This window comes from Molothrus aeneus, chromosome 4, assembly GCF_037042795.1.
Source record: "Molothrus aeneus isolate 106 chromosome 4, BPBGC_Maene_1.0, whole genome shotgun sequence".
Classification (NCBI taxonomy): Eukaryota; Metazoa; Chordata; class Aves; order Passeriformes; family Icteridae; genus Molothrus; species Molothrus aeneus.
Window position 1 is genome coordinate 24140111 of NC_089649.1, and position 14745 is coordinate 24154855.

The window sequence follows — 14745 nt, forward strand, 5'->3', positions numbered from 1 at the left end:
GAACAAGCTTGAAATGGGTGCTGAGGTTTTGTGTTCTTTTCTTTAGAATTGCAATGATGTAAGTACTTAAAGATTGCTACAGAGAAAAAAACAAACAAGCTGTAAGCACAAATTTGAAGAAGGCATGTATCATAACTAACCCTCAGGGTTACACCATTTATGGAGGCACAGTAAGAAAATCCAGAAGTACTATACTGCAAAGCTTGCTCCTTTAAAATATTAAGAAATATTTAAAAACAAAGGAAGGCTAAGCAACTGATTTCGTTTGGAAAAAAACCAAAGTTCTCTAAATCAATTTGGTCTTTATCATTGTACTGCACTGAAGGCTGACTTGTGTACAAGTCCCTTGTACACAAAATCAGGCCAAAACACAAAAAATACAACACAGAGTTCTCAGATTGGGCAAACACTTATCTTAAAAGTGATTTGTCTATCCAGATATTTTCACAATGCATGCAAGTATTAATGCAGGACACTACCACAAGGCATACATGTTCTGCCTAGTCAAGTATATTTTTGCTATGTTGAGTAAAAAACACATTTGGTGGCTCAGGGTTTTCATTTCTGGATTGCTTTTTCCTGCCAAAAGCAGAAACAGTTGGAAGCTGTCAGTGCTACCAAACTACAGGACATGTGGTGGAAGCAATACTCAGAGACTACACTGGACTGTATTCACAGTAAGTAAACATACAATCAGGTGGCTTTCCACCCCAGAGTCTGTGCAAAATAAAGCTACTGCTATCACCTACCACCAGATATGCCACCCAGTTACGCCCAGCCTTTCCCCTTGTGAAGTCTCCAGGTAAAATGGTAATTAATTTCTCCTGCTTCAGCTGAAGCCAAGCACTGCCAACCAAGTGCTCTTGAGCTACACTCTATTTTCTTGGGATAAAAAGAATGACCCCAAAATATTCTTCAAAATAAGACACATAAACAACACATCCCATGTTATAACTATATACTATTTTAAAAAGCAAGAGACAGCAATGAAGTTGCTAAAATGGCAGGTTTACTCAAATTCCTTCTATTACAATCACTGTAATTAAGCTGTGCAGAACAGTATATTCCTGTCGTTAAGTTGCAATGGATGCAAAACAAGTATTGATCTACATTGTTCAACTTAATTAAAAGTTGTCCTGGAGATGCTACTAATGAATGTAATTAGATGCTGTGTTTGATGTCACAAGCTTCTTCATGACATGCTAATTAAGGAAAAACAAGAAAAAGTGCTTTATTCGAACATCAGATCATAAAAAGAACATGATACAACTAAATATTGTATTATCTTTCTATCAATGACAATTTTTAAATTGCTGTTATTAACTTCCAATTCAAAATAATTTTCTGCATATGAAAAAATAATACAGCCCATTCAACTCTAAGTCAAGTCAGTGGGAATTTTCTGACTAGTGAGTCAGCTAGCAGAGATGAATACCAAATCCCCAGCTAGAAAAGACTCAATTCCTCTTGTATCCTCTTGAATTCTGCATAAGTAAATAGGATGGAATACACCTTTTGACAGGCACCATGCAGTAACTCAAAACTCATGTGCCAAGAAGGCAAAAGTGACAAGTGACTTGAAGCTGTCTGTGGCTCTGGGCTGCTGTGGAGACCAGAGGGGCTCCCAGCACAGCTCAGAAAGGCTCTGAGGGGCTGTAAGGCACAGCAGGCACTGAATGCCCCATGAGCAGCTATCACCTACCCTGCTCAGGGCAGCTTCCACACTGCAGCATCTGAACCACTGCGCTGCATCCATCTGCTCTGATGAATACATTTAGCCAGTAACCTAAACCACCTCCAAGGACAGAGATGTTTTGCTTTGAGAAGCCCCAAAATTCTAGGTTATAAACACAAATTATCCCTTGCTCTGTTGAGATACAAGGTGTCTGCATGTTCCCCATCAGCACCCTCCCCAGTCACTTCCAGTATGTCTGTCTGTCCTTCACTTGCACCATTTGCAGGTCACTACCCCACCCCAGTGCAGCCTCAAAACAGGGCCCCAGCATCCCCCACTCCAAGGGAGGGGTGTTTCCTCCAACAGCCCAGGTGCAGGAGCTCCCCATGGCAGTGGGGGCACACTTTGGGGATGCTTTCTCAGGCAGCCTTCCTGTCCTGCACTGCCCAGAGGTCACTGGAGCACATGCTGGTCCCACTGCACAAGCCCAGACAGGCTCAGCACCACCTCTCTTCCCACCACCTTCCAGCCTGGCAGGAACATTATTTTTGCTGAAATTATTTTTATCAAAAATAATGCTACTTGGCCAGGCTGGGGGAAAAAAATCAGTGAGCAAACAGCAGGTAAAAAAGACACCTGGAACAGAGGAAAACAGGAACAGAACCATTTCTCCCTATTCAACCTGTGATGACTGTCAGAATGTATTTGGCTGTGTTTAGTAACTAAGTAATCCAAAGACTCAGGACACCAAAGGAGGTAATCCAGGAGCACCACCAGCTATGTGTGCAAGGCTTGCACACTTAAAAGGTCCAGTGCCAGCTCCTGGGTGACTCCTGGACTTACCCCAGCACTGCCTACTCCATGAGCATAACCCAGAGCTGTACTCAGGAGCACTTGGGATACTGCAGAGCTAACCATGCTGAAAAAAAAATCTCTTCAGAAATTACTAGCAATTCTGACTGGCCCATAACCTTAAAAGGCTCCAAAATAACAGAAGTCCTTTATCCCTACTTCCTTTCTATCAGCACCAGCTAGCTTTACCTCAACAAAAAAGCAAGAAACCTCAGACCCCATAAGCACACACTTAGCACCTGTATCTTTGCCAGCAAACTTGGAAGATAATATATATTTTTTGCTCATCTCCACCATCAGTGTATCCATCCCACAAGCCCTAATTATTTCTAATGCTCAGTCAAGGGGAACACAAAACCACACAGATCTATATCATCATTAACTTCCATGCCTTCAGGGTAGGATAAATGATGATTAAGTCTAAAGTCATACCACAGCTTCTTTTTTTTTTTTAATACAGAATAATAGCCTGGGGAGTTTGCATACACTCTTGTCCTCTGACAGGCTGGTTACTACAGGTGAGCAATCAAGTTAGAGTAAAAACAGACGTGATCTAAACCTTTGCCCTGAACTCTAGCTGGTGAATTAATAGTGGTTTTTCACTTGGGAATCTGTCAGGAAACCTGGATATAGCTTTTTACTCAAATGTCCTTGTCATGGTCATACAACTGGCATTGAGCAGCTTAACCATGGCTACACAGGGACCGTGGCTGGGAGGAAGCACATGAAATTCAACACTGCCCTAAACCAACTCTCCCCAGCACAGCAGAGCTCCCCACCTGGCACAGCCACCTAAAACATGTGGCAGCAGTAGCTTGCCCAGGAGAAAGCAGGACAGGCTTAAAATGATGGAACAATGCTTGAAGTAGGAGCCACCAATTCATGGATTGTTTTGATCACACCACTAAAATGAGATGGTTCCTCTGGCTCTGGGCTGAAGCAGGATCATCTGGAGTGTTGGGGTTTTTTTTCCTTCACTCCAATTTCAAGCGGGAAAAAAACCCCCAAGCTAAAAAACAAAAATGTGCCACCAACAGTCTAGAACATGCAGTATTTCTGATCCTACCAGCTACACATCCTCCTGCCATTTTATTATCTAAAGATCTTCTAGGAAGTCCTTCACTGCTTACACTGGGGCAAAGTCTCTGTAGACATACAAAAACTGAACTCTTCAGAGTTGCCATGGTCTTTGAGCTAATTTCCAATAAATCATACACTAGAATAATGCTGCTCTTCAGTAGCACCATTTGCAAGCCAAGGTTTACCACAAGGCATCCTCTACCAAAGTATACCCTAACTAAGAGCTCTAGAATAGGCAAAATGGTCGGGATAGCAAAAGCTGATGGAATTTATATCATGATAAAGCCGTATGTAAAGCCATAAGAATATATTTTTATCTCACTGAAATATACCTAAAACAGGAGGGAAAGAAAATCCACTTTGACCCTAAAAAACCACCTTCCATCACAAAACAAACAGAAGTAAAGAAACCTTCCTGAAAGCCTGCACAGATATTTCAAGACATCACATGAGTTCTAAAGTAGCACATTTCTAAACAACTAACACTAAACCTAAATAAAAGTTAACACTTAAATGAAAATGTTTTGTTTTTAACAACTGAAGGAAAACTTTCTTTAATAAAATTGTTACAAATTGAACAGGAATGTAAATGTTATTTTTGGTAGCCTGAAGCTGAAGTTCGTTGTGAAAGAAGGTCATGCTCCTACATCCTCCTCCAGGCTCCTGGCCCCCTTTGCACACACACTGCAGGACACAATGGACCTCCAACCTTTCTGTGGGTGGTCAAGGCAGCCCCAGCTCTGACACAACACTCACAGCTCGTGGGAACAACTACATTTAAAGAAACCTCTCACAGGAACACTCACTGACAATTAAACACAAGGTGAAACCTTCTGCTGGCTGGAGGTCAAGGTGCAGGACAAGATCTGACAGCAGCACTTTGCACTTCATCAGAAGGTCTCAGGAGACCTCTTCTGAGGTCTTCATCTGACCTGAGACTTCATCTCAGGTCATCAGAAGAATAGCATCACAGACTTTCCACCAAGCTTCATGCCTTTACTCCCCTCCACCCAAAGGAGGGGGCACAGCTGCCAACATCATCATTAACAGAGCTCGTTTCCCCTTACAATGCGTACACCCCCATCCTTCCCCCAGTACTTCCAGGGGTCACAGCACTAGCAAGACACATAGACAGCAGAGGAATCTTCCATCATCATCATAATGGGTCAAAGTTTTCCTGCTTCATAAATCTTCACTGATTTTATTGCAGCTCATTGCTGCAGTTCATTCATTGTCCAACAGTTTTCCCTGTTGTGCCAAGTGTTTCTCTAAAAAGTATATATCCAAGGTAGTCCAAAAAGTGAAAGTCAAAAATAACTCATGACAGCAAAAACAAATGAAAAAATGTATCTCTTGAAAGAAATCAAGGTCATCAGGGAGTAGATGCCTTGAATTAATGAGCTACATTGAGTAGGGGCAAAACACACAGAAGCAAGAGCCTCTGAAATATTTCCATCAGTGGAAACAAGCTACGTCAGAGTACAAGCTGTAGCAGAACCTATTATTTATAGCCCACTGGAGGAGGAAAGTATACACTACTTAATGAACTTGCAAACTAATATTAACTGCAGATTTATATTTTATTATGTTGGCTTCATTCTGATCCAAGTTATCATGATTCCCTTTTATAGCAAGAGCCAAAATGAATCTGCATCACAGATTCATAGATTTTTAAGGCCAGATGGACAATTGCAATCATAACACCAACTAGATAATTTAATCCAGTAATTTCTGCATTACATCTGTAATTTGCTTGAACACACTGTTTACAAGGAAATGATATTGCCCTTTGACAAAGTTCTTCAGGTTGGCTGCATTTTTTCCCCATGTGCATAGAACCAGCTGTAGCACCAGGGAGGGAGACCAAAAGCTCACTTTGATAACCTGACCCACTAAAACAATTAGAAAACTGCAGAGTTTTTCCTTACAAAAATTTCCAGTCAAAACAAGAGGCAGTCATTTGTTCTTCCCACCATACATTACTTAATGGAAGAAAGTGGTTGGATTAGCCTGACACCAAAGTGCCTGGAAACTTAAAAACTTCAGGAATGTTTTGCTTTTCTTTAATGGTAAACACTCCTATTCCCACCAAAATCACCATTTAACTGAAAAGGGTTTATTCACTGTGAAGAAGGCCTGTAAAACACTTCCATTCTCACTCATCAAATTCACTGGAAACAACACTGTACCAACACAAGAGCAGATTTCTAAGCTGGCTGCAGCCCCACTTTTTTGGGTAACCATCTGGGCAAGTATCACTTTACCACTAAGAAAGAAAAAGAAGCTTCCACTGAGTGCAACATGCAACCAGCACCTGCAACCTGACAACCAGCCTGCATGGAGAAACAAAATACCAGTGCTGTCCTGCAGATCAGGGCCTCCAACCACTGTCAAGGCATCTGCAGCCATTGAAGGAAGCAATTTCTTCAAGACCCTGCTTAAAGCTAGCACCTCATCAAGTACACACAGAGTCAAGCTGAATGTTAGCACCCCAACACCTTCTCAGTGCAATCAAAACACCGCTAGCAGGGCTGAGATGAAATCTCACCTTCTTCCCCAAATTAACAACTAAAAGCAATACAGTCTTCTGTGGTCTCTGTTCCTAAAAGGTGTCCTAAAAGACATTGAGATCAATTTCTGTTATGCATATATCTAAACTGAAGAAATTTGGCACAGGTATATCCAGGCCTGGCAAGGCTGTCAGCTTTCAGCACCAGTGGACTTGCAAGATCCCACTGTCCACCATCAATAAAGCCTTCCTGTTAAAAATAATGACTACTCTGCTGCCACTGAATTCATTCAAGTAGAAAATAAGAGGAACTGACATAATGCTTAGCAAGCATTTGGGAGGAAAAAATGTTTAAAATGATCTACTGGCTTTGCAGGGGGGTTGACAGTTTATCCCTTCTATTTCTGTGGAGGGAAGAGGGTGGAGGTAGCTAGTGGGAACAGCACATTGTCAACACATTTTAGTAAGAATTTGCTTTTGAGTATTAGTAAAGCAAGGATGGATAAGCCAAAATGACTGGGTTATTTTTAGAAATTATCTTAAAAAAGCAGGTATGTAGATAATTTCCCCAAGTAGTTTCACTGTTTTGGGACAAACAGTTTAAAAAGTGATACAAGTCCACTCAGAAGCATCAAGAAATGCTCATTACTGATGATGAATAATTGATTTTCTCTCAGGTGTTCCTCTATTCCCTCTGGGAATTACTAAGTTCAGACTGGTTGTTCTGATCTCTTTCTAACATGAAGTGATCCAAGTTAGAGAACCCAGTAGTTAACACCTTGGCAAAACACTTCAATACTGCCCCCTGCACCAAAATGACATGAAAGGCTGCAAGCCCAGGGTTCTATCCTCTCTCCTACAGGTTCAACACCTGCTACACAGCCACCTACACTGAGGAGCTCTCAGCCTCTGAGGGTACTGTTTGCTGTTCATGCACAGTTTCCTGTTCAAGGCACAGTTTGCTGAACAGATTCTCAGGAGCTTGCCAGTGGGAAGACAAGAAGCAGGAATCCCCTTCCTCCTCAGGGATGCCAGATCACCTCACAGGGGAATTCCCAGACCTGTTGTCATAGCATCACCTTCTCCAGGAGGCATCACTCATGCTTCCAGCCAGTGGTCACCAGAGCACCTTGGTCAGAGTGCTCCTAGCACACCTGCTGCACCACTCAAATGCCAGGCAAGAGGGAGAGAAAAGGAGCGTGTTTTACCAACACCACTCCTGGTGAAACAGCACCCACTGAAATGTTCCCATGGCAATTATTCTGGCCCAAAGCATCTTCAGCCCTCTCTGCAAGGCAGAAGCAGGAAAGCTGTGCTCATACACACAGCCCAGGGCAGCCTGCAGCTCCCAGCACCCTTGTCCACAGCAGGCAATAAGCTCTGCATCTCTGCAAACAGCCACCCACCCATCACCTACCACACCCAGCAGCAGCCAGGTGCCATGGATCATAGTGCTTGCATCTCCTCCTGATTGCCTGCTCTGGAGCAGCTTCCTTGCAGGAGACAGGGATAATTGCTTTCCACCTCCAAGAGGATAAGTGCATGAAACCTTCGGAGAGGTTCAGATAATGCACTGACCAAAGAGATAGCAAATACCAAAACTGAGACTGGAAGAGATATAATAGGTCAAAGAGACAACTCAAAGGGTAACAAATCCCTAGAGAGAGCTTAAGCTACTGAAGGCCAGTGCTCAGGTTTGCCAATACAGCTGGCTGTGAAAGCAGCTGGGGCAGGAAATGCTTTCACCTGTCACCTCAATGTCCAGTTCGTCACAGAGCAGAGTGAGGGACAGGCACAACAAAGGACAATCCAGCTCTCCATTCTGCCTGTGCCAAAAAACAGGCACACCTTAAGAATAAAATATGTTTTCAGAGGAAAAAGAGAATTCTCTACAAGCTTTTTAAATACACATCAGTTTTTCTAGCAGAGATCAAAGAAAACCAATTTAGTGAAGAGAAAGTTAAAAAATTTGTTCCAATGCAATAATTAACACAGTATTTCTGCACCATTCTTGAGTAAAGAAAAAGTCCCAGCTCAAATCCATTCGGGTTGAAATGAGGCCTCATCTCTCAGCAGCACTTATGGTTACTCAGAAAGGTGCATTTGTGACAGATTTCAATTCTGCCTTTACATGTTTTACTAGAAGAACAACATTCTTTTTTAAACCTTTTTAATGGACAGTAATAGGTTGAGTACCTACTGAAGAGCTGAGTGAGTACTTTTTCCTCCATAAAAGCAAGCACTTAACTAAGAAATTCAGTGCTTCTACAAAGTGACCAATCTGTGTGTGTTTGGGGTTTCTCTCATTTTGCCCTTATTCCATTTACAGACTTCAATTTATTCCTGAAGAGGAAGTGAGAATATTTTTTTTAAATTGCAAAAAGAGTTTGTTTTCTTCTTATTTTGGGGCAGGGCTTAATTTCCATGACATCCCTGAGCAATGTTTAAAGCTCATCTCCACTCGAGTATATGCACACTTTCACAATTACAGGAATGGACCTCTAGAAATGCAGCTCCAAGTCAGAAAGACTGGGGGGGTCTAGACCCTAAAGCCAACAGGGTCCAACACCATCACTAAGCTGAGCTAATTCAGCTGGACTTTCCCAGGTTAAGGGCTCTGAACTTTCTCAGCACATACTGGACACCGGGATTCTTGCAGAAGCAGCATGGAAATCCTTGGAACAATAAAGCATAAAACCAGCAAGAATAGAGCACAGGACACCATGTCAAAAGCTGTCCCACCTTTACAACTTCTGCCAGATTTTATGAAATCCGGCTCTTACCTCACCACCTGTGCCTCCCTCAAGCCTGCTGCAAAAAGCTTGGTAATTTTTAGTGTAAAAAATAAACATTTCACCGTGGGCAAGATTTTGTTTTCTTATTCAGCAGAAAGAGAGCAGCAGACATGGAACTGGCCTGTATACTGGAGCTAAAAAGTGAGGCAATGGTGGGAGAGTTAACAGTGAAGGGGGAAGAATCTGTCACACAAGCCAAATAAATTCCCTTCCTTCCATGGAATTAACCCCTCTGTATATTGATGTGCAAATAGCTGCTTTATACATCAAATTATAGTATCAAAATTTACCACATTATAAGCAGTCAATTATTGTTTGAGACAGTTTGACTGTTTTCTACTATTTATCACAATTTTTAAGATGAGCTTTGAAGGAAACAGGCACTATCTTGGAGTCAATCTTTGCCATTGTTTATTTCCATGTTTAAAACGTGTCATTAGGCAGCAATGCTTTTAGTCATATACTTAAAAGTGCTGAGTTTCAAATGTTGTTTTACTGTCAAAAGGATAGTAGTTCCATTTTAAAGCCATGACTGAGTCATTCTAAACCCCTTGAAAAGCCATAAATCACACATCAGACAGATCCCAAAAAGACCATTAGACATGAGCTGTCCTTCCTCATACCAGTAATTCCACTGCAGTAAATTTAAAAGTTAATGGGACTACTCCAGTGAGTAAAATAAACACATGGCACTGAGGCTATGCTCTGCTCTCATGGCAAGCACACAGGGAACCATTGCAATACACCAAATACAGAACTGATAACTCCTTACAGCCTCCTTAAGGCACTGTGAGCACACTGAACTGTGTCCAGACTTACCTGCTCTGCATACACAAGGCAAATGCATGCCAGCAGCACTCAACACCTACAGAATTACACAAAATGCTATAGTTTGTGAATGCACTACATACTAAGCCAAGCAGTACAACCTAATAAGCAGAACATTCTCATAGTGTGTATTTTCATCTGAAGCATTAGACTAATTTATATACATTGATATGAAAATTAAGACTATTTTCCCACCTGCTTTTACTACACCAAAAAAAAAAACCTCCTGAAAAAGACTTAATTCACTAATTAAAGATAAACATTGTAATGTTATAGCTAAATATGCATTTATCTGTGTGCTATGACACAGAAATTATATACCACTATGAGACAACACACACACACACAAATCAACACACTGAGAACAGGTAGGCTCATTTCAGGCTCTGGCACGAATAATTTGCAAATTACAACCTTCCTTTATTTTTGCCAGCACCAGACCCACCCCTTTAATTGTACTCATTTATTCATTCATTCAAATAACAAATGATACTTGAGATAAAGCAAGCTTCAAAAAGCCCTGAAACAATTAAGAGGGAAAGGAGAAAAAGCAGGAGTTCATAAAAAATAATAATATCCTTCTAGTCTTAAAACAAATACAACAGACTCCAAAGATCCATTTTGCCTTTTTCACCTCTGTCTATTTAAGTCAATGTTATGCTTGCAAACTGCATTTCTTTTGATTTGCTTAACAGTACACTTCATTGTTAAGCACTGCCTCATCAGCACTTCTGCTGAAAAGCCCAAAAATGAAATATACTTTTTATTTAATTACAATTATGCAAATATCTTGTGGAATTACTTTGTTACAAGCAATCAGATATAGCACACTCCATTATTTTAATAATTTGCCCACATGACACTTTTTAAGGTCATCTAAGTGACGACCAAATGTGATCTGCAAACCTCTTCAAATCCATGGGCGATGTGTAACAAATCATATAGTTTAGGGTGAAGGGGGGGAGTCTTCAACCAAATCAGTCATTCATTGTGTTCCACATAAATAATTTATACAAGCCACTTCCCAAACCCTAGTACTTACAACAGAAAGATTTAAAACACATGCATTTTTAAACCAAAGGCAGTGTAGGAAGCCCAGTGGCATACTGCAGGGCTGCCTCTCGGACCCTATGATCACAGGGAGTGCATTTTACAGCAACCATGCACTTCTGGAATACCAGCACTTCACAAGATTGCACAATGCTTTCAGGGTACTCTCTGGAATATTTTCATCAGGACTAATTTCTGAATTTTAAACATTACTCAAAGCAAAAAGCAAGTGTCTAGTTTTAACAATGAGCTCTGCTAAAGAGTTAAAAATAATGGCTAAACAACACTTGAAAATGCATGAAATAGTATTGAGTCTTCTTCTTTCACTACATGTTTTGCTTTTAACATATAAACTGAGGAAAGGTGATTAAAACAAAAATCTGTTTTATTATGCTATTACAGGAAAGGCTGGAGAAAAATTAATTCATTTTTCCCAATTATATCCTTCAATCCATTTTTGGATATATCAATGAAAGTGACTAGATTTGTGATAGAGGTTGGGCACTCACTACTTCTCCATAAAAATGACAGGAGATTCTGAAACTCATGGAAAAAGCTACTTCCATGATAAGGAACTAAAACAATGAATTTACTTTTTTCTCCCCTCTGAATCATAACTTAGATTTTTTTAAAGCATTTTCCCCTAACTTCCCTCCACTAGAGGGTAAAATAGAGCATCACATAGTGTGAATTGTTAACTGCATGTATTTTATTCCACGAAGTCATTGTGGGTTACAATGATTTAGAGAAACAAAAACACAATGCAGGGGTAAAGAAAAAAATTATCCTGATAATTTGTCATCATCTATGCAACTACTGATGTGCTCCATGCCTACACAGCACAGGTTATTGGCTAGCTGTTTACCCACGCTGAGCAGGATGAGTGATACTAAATCAAAAATAAACCCTGAAAACCCAATACCACCAACTTTTGTAAACATTATTCACTGGTCTAAGATGGCTACCTCCATCTCAGCAAAGGTAAAGTTCTGAGCCAGCCGAAGAACCAACCCCAGGGGAGAAGCTCTCTCACCAGAGCCCAGAAGCAGCCAAGTTCAAACCCAAACTGGCGACAAGTGTCAGCTGGCACAGGAGGGCTCCACTGCCCGAGGCTGCTCACGCACTGGGCTCCAGGTACTGCAGGGCGAGCCATTCCCAGGCACGGAGCTGCTCCCTAGCAATTGGCAAAGGAGGCACGCTGCAAGAAGCACTTGTCAAATAATGCTTGTTTACAAATAAATCTCCTCGCAGCGAAGGACAGCGCTTACTGAAAAAAAGTTCAGGTCCACAGTCAGACCCCTCCTAGCAGCAGCTTTTTAGCTTTGCATTTACTGAGGAGATGGAAATTAGAGAGCAGCAGTGAGAAAAGTAGCAGCAGAGACACCGTGAAGCAAGCGCTCGCACTGCTCGTCATTACTGTAATATTCCCTCGCAACCTCCCTGTGAAGATGCTACTAAAGCCATTTGCCAGGCAGCTTCATTAATCCTTTCCAGTAGTTTCCTATCGTGTAAAAGTCCTATTCTGCAGCTGCCTGTTCACGCAGAGGCACCTCTGTGCTCGGCAAACGGTCCCGTTGACTCAGTCAGCAATATCCAGCTTTTCCGAGAACTGGCAGGGATGACTGAGACGGGGCTCGGAGCATCTGTTGGTCTCTCAGCACGGTATCATGGCAGACGGGCTCACACAGGACAGCATGCTTCCTAAAACGAAGGTGAGTAACAGGGAAAGCCCTTCTCAATCAGCCATGCCATCTCAACAGCATTGCTCCCATGGGTGAAATAATCTGAAATTGCATGGGGGCAGAAGGATTGGGCCCACTGTTATCTAACCAAAGCAAAGCCAAACCATTTCAATCATCTCCCAAACCAATGCACTTCCTGAATATTAGATATCTTTGTACACAGAGGAACAGTATCTCCCCCTTCCTCTGCACTTTTTTTCTTTTTTAAAAGAAAACTGCAATTCACATTATTCTCGCTCTCAAAAATAAATTACAGCTAGCTGGTTACCTCAGGCCACATCTTTGAAATTCTGGTACGGTTTTCCTTTACAAACCCCTGCATACCTCCTCCTCCTTCTAAAGGAGTTTCACAAATAATTACGGTGCATCACGACGCCAGCCGGCTTCGAGCCGCTGGCATCCCCTGCAGATGCTGAACTTCTCCACCCATTGCTTTCACATTACAGCCTGCCCGCGGATCCAAAAATATAAGAAAGCCCCATGCAGTGCCCACACCACGCACGGAGAAAATAATCCCAGTCAATTTCAAAGACTGGAAGCATCCTGCTAGACAAGAAGCCTGGACGCGTTTTTGGCCATTGGCCTCACAAAGATCAAAGGCATAAAAAAATCTGTCCCCAGCGGCCGCGCTCCGCTGCGGGTTACACACCGCCACGGCTTCATCTCCTTTTTATACGTGTATTTTAAGCCACGAAGTAAGCGCACTGCGGCCGGCGCCTGCAGGGCTCCGCATCGGGAGCCTCCCCTGCCCCGTGCGAACTCCCCGGTGCCAGCCCGGCACCCCGCTCCGATGCACCTGTGCGACTGCCGGGGCACACCGCGAGCAGGCACCGCCGTGCGCACCCGCCCGCACACATCCATCCATCCCCGCACAAGGGCAACACCCGCTGCCCGTGCCCAGGCATCTGTGCACACCCACCCGTGCCAGCCTGCCCGCCGGGAGCCCCCTGCCCCACCGGCGGTGCCGCCCGCATCCCCGCGGGCACAGCCCATCTCCACTTTCCCCAGAATGTCCCAAAATTGAATCCGCCGAGTCTGAAGCCGCGCACCGCCGGGCGGCCGCCCTCCCGGGTGGGCGCTGCCCCGACGGCCCGGCCGCCCCGTGTCAGCTCACCCTCGCTGCCGGGGCTGGCCCGCAGGCTCCGGAGCGCGGCGCACAGCAGCAGCAGCGGCAGGAGGCACGTCCGAGCGGGAGCCGGCGCCCCGGCGCGGCCGGCCCAGCCGCCGGTGCCCCGCGGCCCCATCCCGCCGCCGCTCAGCGCATGGGGCGGCGGCTCCCCCCCAGCGCTGCCCGCTCGGGCCGGCTCAGGACGGGACGGGGCGGGCTGGCAGCGCGGATGCACTCGCTCCCTCCGCTCCCGTCCAGCCGCCGCCGCGACTGGGGAGGCAGGGGGCGGGGATGGGGAGGTGGCCCCGCGCCGCCGCGGAGACGCCCCCGACGGGGCGGACCCGCTGCCGCCGCCGCCGTGTGCGGGGGCCGGCGCCCCCCGAGCCTCCCGGAGCCGGGGAGCAGCGGGTACCGCGCCGCCAGTGTCCGCTCTGGCCGCCCGGGATGCCCGTGCGAGGGAGCGGCGGCAGCGCTGTCCCTGCCAGGCGCCCCTCGAGCCCGCTCGGGGGGACGGGGAACACCAGAGCTCCCCGCAGCAGTCACGGGTTACGGTGCCAAAACCTACACACGGAGCTCAGAGCCGGGAAAGCCGCGATCTCACAAGGGTGGCAAGCCTGAGAGGAAGGCTAACCCCTGGCCAGGTAAGCAAAAATGCCACAAACTCCGTAATGGAGCCGACAGAAAAATGAGTTTCAGGTGTATTTTACCCCAAGCCACCACCAGAGCACAGCCCTGAATCCAGCACAGCTAGTTTTAGAGAATCACAGAATGTGCTGAATTGGAAAAGACCCACAAGGATAATCAAATCCAACTCCTAGCCCTGCCCAGGACCATTCCCAAGAATTACACTATGTGCCCAAGAGTATTGTTCAAACACTCTACACTGAGATGTTTTTACCTTTCAGAACCCTAGTTGTCAGCCAGGCCATCTCCCTAAAAAAAAAAAAAAAAAAAAAATCCTCCAAAGAAATTAATTCTGGGAGGTTTATTCACTCACATTGGTTCCTCGCTTGAGGAAACTTTTTCCAGATGAGCCAATAAAGACCAAACCCAGCCTTGCAGGTGCATAAGCAGCCAGATGAGTTAACCAGAGCCCTGCTCACCTC

At 44.4% G+C, this 14745-nt stretch overlaps 1 protein-coding gene across 7 annotated transcripts in view; it reads right to left on the reverse strand.

Moving 5' to 3' along the window:
* The window catches only part of EPHA5 (EPH receptor A5), a 193056-nt gene extending 179303 nt beyond the window's left edge, over positions 1–13753 (reverse strand). For all 7 annotated transcript variants that reach the window (XM_066548094.1, XM_066548095.1, XM_066548090.1 and 4 more), the window contains exon 1: positions 13646–13753. The gene's annotated coding sequence lies outside the window, so the exon portion shown is untranslated. The remainder of the gene's footprint in view (positions 1–13645) is intronic.
* Positions 13754–14745: the final 992 nt, after the last annotated feature.